Raw genomic sequence first — 5114 nt, 5'->3', positions numbered from 1 at the left:
GAGAGGGCAGTAGAGGTTTTGCTGTATTTCCACTTGAGGCTACACCAGTGTGTAGTTTGGGGGTCGACTGCTCTTCCATTTTAAACTTAAGCTGGAAAGAGAAACATTCATTTGTCACCGAGAATCCACAACTTCTTATTTAGTGGATATTGTCAGTGCAGATTTAAGCTCCAGACTAGCCATCCCTTTTCTACAGGAGTGGCTCAATGCATATCCAATACATGGTAGGATCTGGGAGGGCGCAAGAAATATAAACACTTAAAGTCAAAATGCTCAGACCTTAAGATGTTTACAATCACTGGAGACACTTAAAGGATATATACAATCCTTACAGAGTACGGTAAGATAGAGAAGGGAGCTGGTGAACATGACTTAAAAAAAAAAAAAAACTCTAAGGCATATGATAACCAGAATGCTGAAATTTTGGGGGGTCTTTTATAATTTTTTTTAATCACTTTCCCTGGATTTGAGTGCTGAGAATTCTGTGGGCTCTCAAAAATGTTGAATTGATGCTACTTTATTGAAAATAGTAATGAGACTCCCATTTCACATACAAATGTACATTTAAATCAGGCTTTTAAGTATTTGGTTGAGTTGATGCTGAAAATGAATGTACCTGTTAAGAAGGGCTCCTGGTGGCTAACTGGGCTCAAATTTATAAAGAGCCTCGCTGCCATTGCTAAATGGGCCTCTCACCTAAGCCAGGCTTCAGGAAGTAGCCTGCACTAAGCTGCCTGCCCCCGGCTCTGAACTGCCTGCAAACATTGTGTTGCTTTATAGTGGCTGAGCCAACCAATATAAATGAGTTCCTGGAAGCGTATTCAACCAATAAGACTGAGACTGCCCCACTTAATTGGACCAATCAAACTGAGAATTTGGAACAGCTAATCAGGAGTAGGTACAGGAACTCTTTCCTATATAAGCCAGCTTTACCTTTGGGTGGAGGGTACATTCAGCTTCCATCAAGGGCTGGGTTACCACAGATGGAGCTACATTATTGGCTGAGCTGCAACACCAGAGTGAAGCTGTCTCACCATTACACCAGAGCACCAAATATCAGAGCTGTAACACTGGGGCCTGACACCAGGTCCATCTCAGAGCTGTGCTGTTCTACAGCTGTGATGTATCATAACTGAGCTGTGTCATTACTGAGCTGTCTCAAAGTGGTTTTGCTCCACAGCCAACCTACGTCACAGCTGTTCCACAACTGTGCTGTTTCACAAGCCATTTGCACTGAATAGTCTCCCTCCCCTCACCACACCCCAAATTGGGGATTCCTGTTGGTGTTGAATTAACAACAATGACCTTCAGTTGACAGTTGTGAAATTAATATGGAAAATAATAGTATCTTTAACTGTTACTATAAACATGTTCCAAATTGCTAGTATGTGAATTTTTCTATTATGTAATATGTAGAGTTCCAGGAGCCACCAATCGGTTCTATCAATTAACTTCCATTAGTGGGGAGTAGGACAGTTAATTGGTTGTATTTCAATCATCCTCCCCTCTTTCCCAATCCAAATGCTACTCCGTGTGCACGTGTCACCGAAGTCCTACGTTCTCTGAGCAACCTCAGTGTTATAATTACAGCTGACCCTTGAACAATACATTTGAATTAGGTGGGTTTATACTCAGATTTTTTTTCAAAAAATATAGCATTGGCTCCCTGTATTTCCGGGTTTAGCATCCAGGATTCGACCAGTCAGAGATGTAAATCGGCATTTTCAAACTGTTTGGCAATCTGCAGTTGCAGATGGCTGACTGTATGCATTGTTCTCTGCTATTTTATAAAAGGAACTTGAGCATCCTGAAATTTGAGTATTCATGGGTGTTCTGGAACCAATTCACCTTGGATACCAAGCGATAAGGGACTGTTAATTATGTTGGGGGAGAATCAAAGTTAATTTTAAAATTAAGTTTATTGTGGTAACATTGGTTAATATGATTATTTAATTTTCAGGTGTATATTATAACTTGACATCTGTATATTCTGTTTACCACCCAAAGTCTAATTTCCTTCAGCTACCATATATTCGATCCCCTTTACCACTTCACCCTCCCCCCACCCCTTATATTTGACCTTCTTTATCCCGTCTAACTCCCCCTCCTCCCCCACTATAGTTCCTGTCCCTGAGTCTCTGCTTGTCCTATTCATTTGCTTTTAGGTTTATATTGCACGTATGTGATATCAAGTGATTTTCACCTTTTTCTGTTTGGCTTATTTCGCTTAGCATGATTATCTCGAGATCCATCCATGTTGTTGCAAATGGCAGTATTTAATCTCTTCATATGGCTGAGTAAGGTTCCATTGAATATATATATGTACCACAGCTTCTTTAGTCAATCATCTATAGTAGGACATTTCGGTTGCTTCCATGTGCTGGCCACTGCGAATAATGCTGCTATGAACATCGGTGGGCAAACATCTTTTCGGATATGAGTTTTCAAGTCTTTGGGATAAATACCCAGTAGAGGGATTGCTGGATCATATAGTAGATCAATTCTTAGTTTTTCGAGGAACCTCCATACTGTTTTCCATAGCGGCTGTACCAATTTGCAGTCCCACCAGCAGTGTATGAGGGCTCCTTTTTCTCTACATCCTCTCCAGCATTTGTTTATAGCTATTCTAACAAGTGTCAGATGGGATCTCATTGTGCTTTTGATTTGCATTTTCCTAATAGCTAGCAATGTTGAGCATCTTTTCATGTATTTGTTGGTTATTTATATGTCCTCTAGGGAGAAATGTCTATTCAGGTCCTCTGCCCATTCTTTGATTGGATCGTTTGTTTCTTTGCTGTTATTGAGTTGTATGAGTTCATTGTATATTTTGGATATTAGGCCCTTATCAGAGGTGTTCCTTGCAAATATGTTTTCCCATTTGGATGGTCCTCTCTTTACCTTGTTGATGATTTCTTTTGCTGAGTAGAAGCTTTTTAGTTTGATGTATTCCCATTCATTCTTTTTAGCTTTTACTTCCCTTGCTTTTGAGGTCAAATTCATAAAATCCTCTTTAAGTTCAAGGTCTATGAGTTTCGTTCCTATGTTTTCTTCTATGCATTTTATTGTTTCAGGTTTTATATTTAGGTCCTTAATCCATTTTCAGTTAATTTTGGTGTGTGGTGATAGACAACAGTCTAGTTTCATTCTTTTGCAGGTGGCTTTCCAGTTTTCCCAGCATCCTTTATTGAAGAGGCTTTCCTTTCTCCACTGTATGTTTTTGGCTCTTTTGTCGAAAATTATTTGCCCATAAAATATGGGTTTACTTCTGGACTCTCAATTCTGTTCCACTGGTCCGAGTGTCTGTTTTTCTGCCAATCCCATGTCATTTTGATTACTGTCACTTTGTAGTATAATTTGAAGTGGGGCAGAATGATGCCTCCAGTCTTGTTCTTTTTTCTCAGGGTGGCTTTGGCAATTTGGGGTCTTTAGTGCTTCCATACAAATCTGATGATTTTTTTGCTCTATTTCTTTAAAAAATGCCGATAGGATTTTGATGGGGATTGCATTAAATCTGTATAATGCTTTAGGTAATCTGGTCATTTTAACTGTGTTGATTCTTCCAATCCAAGAACACAGAATATCTTTCCATTTCTTTGTATGTTCTTCGACTTCTTTTAATAGGCTCTTGTAGTTTTAAATTTATTCCTAGATATTTTATTCTTTTTGTTGCAATTGCAAAAGGAATTATTTTTTCTACTTCTTTTTCTGACACTTCATTATTAGAGTATAGGAATGCTATGGATGTTTGAACATTGATTTTGTATCCAGAGACTTTATTGTATTTGCTTATTGTTTCTAGCAGTGTTCTTGTGGAGTCTTTAGAGTTTTATATATAAAGAATCATGTCATACTCAAATAGTGACAGTTTGACTTCTTCATTTCCTATTTGGATGCTTTTTATACCTTTCTCTTGCCTGATTGCACTCATTAGGACCTCCAATGTTATGGTGAATAAGTGGCGATATTGGACAGCCTTGCCTTGTTCCTGATCTTAGAGGTAAGGTTGTTTGTTTTTCACCATTAAGTATAATATTGCTGAGGGTTTGTCATAGATGGCCTTTATGACATTAAGGTACCTTCCTTCTGTACTGATTTTGTTAAATGTTTTGATCTTAAATGGATGCTGTTTTATGTCGAAGGCTTTTCTTCATCTATTGATATGATGGTACGATTCTTATTTTTTAATTTATGTGATGTGTCACATTAATTGATTTGCATATGTTGAACCATACCTGTGCCCCTGGGATGAAGCCCACTTGATTGTGGTGTATACTCTTTTTAATATGTTGCTGTATTCAGTTCACTAGCATCTTATTTAGGATTTTTGCTTCTGTGTTCATGAGACATAATGGTCTGTAGTTTTCTTTTTTCGTGTTATCTTTACCAGCTTTCAGTATCAGAGTAATATTGGCTTCATAAAATGAATTGGGAAGTATTGCCTCCTCTTCAATTTTTTAGAAGAGTTAGAGGAGAATAGGTATTAAATCTTTGAATGTTTGGTAGAATTCACTAGTGAAGACATCTGGTCTTGGACTTTTACTTTTTGGTAGTTTTTGATGACTGTTTCAATTTCCATACTGCTGATCGATCTATTTAGATTTTCCAGTTCTTGATTCAGTCTAGGAAAATTGTATTTTTCTAAGTACTGTTCCATTTCTTCTAGGTTGTTAAATTTGGTGTTATCCACTTTTTCATAGTATTATTTTACGATCCTTTGTACTTCTGCAATGTCAGTCATAATTTCCCCTCGTTCATCCCTGATTTTGTTTGTGTCCTTTCTCTTTTTTCTTTAGTGAGTCTAGCCAGGGATTTGTCAATTTTATTAACCTTTTCAAAGAACCAGCTCTTTGTTGCATTTATTTTTTTTCTATTGTTATTTTTTGTTTTCAAGTTCATTTATTTCTGCTCTTAATATTATTTCTTTCCTTCTGCTGACTTTGGGCTTCATTTGTTCTTCCTTTTCTAGTTTATTGTTTTTTCTTTTTCTTTTTTTTAAGACTACAGCACCTGGTCTTCGTAGGTGGTCTCCCATCCAAGTACTAACCAGGCCCGACCCAGCTTAGCTTCCAAGATCAGACGGGATCAGGCGTGTTCAGGGTGGTATGGCCGTAGAC

General features: G+C 37.8%; 1 non-coding gene across 1 annotated transcript; it reads right to left on the bottom strand.

Moving 5' to 3' along the window:
- Positions 1 to 4995: 4995 nt before the first annotated feature.
- LOC120607616 (5S ribosomal RNA) lies at positions 4996 to 5114 on the bottom strand. The gene has a single exon (XR_005654178.1). It is a non-coding gene; the product is annotated as a 5S ribosomal RNA (ribosomal RNA).

This window comes from Pteropus medius, unplaced genomic scaffold, assembly GCF_902729225.1.
Source record: "Pteropus medius unplaced genomic scaffold, Ma_sr-lr_union100, whole genome shotgun sequence".
Taxonomy (NCBI): domain Eukaryota; kingdom Metazoa; phylum Chordata; class Mammalia; order Chiroptera; family Pteropodidae; genus Pteropus; species Pteropus medius.
Note: the sequence above shows the minus strand (reverse complement) of the source record. Positions and strands in the feature narration are given on the sequence as shown.